We start from the raw sequence: 2,226 nt of genomic DNA on the forward strand, positions 1-2,226 counted from the left end.
GAAACTGTTTAGATTATAAGACCAAGGTTGATGATGTGGTCCACAAGTGTGGCTCAGATTTCATCAGGGACTCAAGGTGTTCTAATTCTACCTCTCCCTCTATACTGTCTTCCCCTAACACCACTACCTCACATTATACACATCCTCATGCTATTGCTCTTCCATGTGCTTGTTGCTGCTGTTCAAGATTGTGACGGCCCTCCATTCTCAAAAATGTTAGTGATTGTGCTGTGGGCAGCCGCCATATATATGCTTCCAAAATTTGATTGGCTGATTGGTTGATTGCATTTAGTATTTTGTTGCAAAGGCAGGCCATTGTCCAATATAGCTGACACATTACAAACTTTCTGATTCACAGGGAATATACATGCATGATTTTGAGAAATGAATGGATCATTTAGCATGTAATGGCTCACACGAAGAAAGAATGTTTACGTTTTGAAGAGATTGACAGTTTCACTAAGAATCAGCTAATCAGGTTTGATCGACAAGTCATATGCTTTTAGTTATTGTGCAAATTATTGAAAATTGTACTTACTCTTTTGCACACATGTGCCAAAACATATGCAATTTGCTTAAATCAATAAGAAATTCAAGTCTGATGTGAAAAAGAGACTACTTGTTCAGGGATCTGATATTATTGTTTTGATTTAAAAAAAAGTCTCAATCGAGAAATGAGCCAAAGCAATTGAGAAAAACAACTGTAAGTTCAGTTGTCACAACTGAACTGAATTATTGCATTTAGTATTTTGTTGCAAAGGCAGGCCATTGGCCAATATAGCTGACATTACAAACTTTCTGATTCACAGGGAATATACATGCATGATTTTGAGAAATGAATGGATCATTTAGCATGTAATGGCTCACACGAAGAAAGAATGTTTACGTTTTGAAGAGATTGACAGTTTCACTAAGAATCAGCTAATCAGGTTTGATCGACAAGTCATATGCTTTTAGTTATTGTGCAAATTATTGAAAATTGTACTTACTCTTTTGCACACATGTGCCAAAACATATGCAATTTGCTTAAATCAATAAGAAATTCAAGTCTGATGTGAAAAAGAGACTACTTGTTCAGGGATCTGATATTATTGTTTTGATTTAAAAAAAAGTCTCAATCGAGAAATGAGCCAAAGCAATTGAGAAAAACAACTGTAAGTTCAGTTGTCACAACTGAACTGAATTTGTAGAATTGCATGTCTGTAAAATGTAGTAACTCACCCCAAAGTTGAGCTACCAGAAATGTTCTGCCCCTTTGCAACCCATTTGCCAACTTAGCAGACGTTTCAACCATTCCACGTCAGATATTTACATGTTTGACAAATATTTGATAACTCATGGATCATTTTGCTTTTGCATGTGATGGCTTGGATTAAGAAAGAATGTTTAGAAGTTGTGAAGAGTTTGACAGTTTCACTCAGAATCAACTTATCAGTTTTGAACAAAAAGCCATGTGCATTTAGTTATTGTGCAAATTGTAGACAAATGTACTTACTTTTTTGCACACGTTCCAAAACACGCAGTTTGCTTAAATCAATAAGAAATGCAAATCTGATGTGAACAGGAAACTAATTGTTCAGACATCTGACCTTATTGTTTTGAGAGAGAGAGAAAAAAAAACTGTCATTCGAGATTTGAGCCATAGTGATTGAGAAAAACTGTAATGGTTGCCTCTGAGCCTTGGCTGCACGATCTCAGCTTGTTGGTGACCCTGGAATCAGTTCATTGTCTGATCTGATATTGTTCAAGGAAAGCAAGAAAAAAATATGTAAACAGGTAATATGGCTAGTGTTATAATCCTAGTGATTGGCTGGTAAATCACTTACAAAACAGTAAAATTTTCCATTACTTTAAATAATTGTGCATATTGTTGGGTCTATGCTGTTCATTGTAATTTCAATAACTGTCAGTGTATTTATTCATTCATTCATCCATTTAGCGCACAATAGATACTTTTGACACAGTGGGGTCCTGCGAGAAAAGTTGCCAATTGCATGCTTTATTCCTTATCGAGAAGAAACCTTGTGCTCTTTTCCTCCTAAGGCTATATCCAAAGACCAAAAAATAGTCAAAGGAAGCACAGGGGTATGAGTCAATGTGGAAAATCACTGCACTTTAACATCGCTCCACTCATGTTATTCGTGAATGGGCCACTGTTCTCATGATGAATAATTTCTGTGCTTGATTACTTTCCTCTGACATCGCACAAGAAAACATACCGATAAA

The sequence above is a fragment of the Sinocyclocheilus anshuiensis genome, unplaced genomic scaffold, assembly GCF_001515605.1.
Source record: "Sinocyclocheilus anshuiensis isolate Anshui unplaced genomic scaffold, SAMN03320099.WGS_v1.1 scaffold1126, whole genome shotgun sequence".
Lineage (NCBI taxonomy): Eukaryota > Metazoa > Chordata > Actinopteri > Cypriniformes > Cyprinidae > Sinocyclocheilus > Sinocyclocheilus anshuiensis.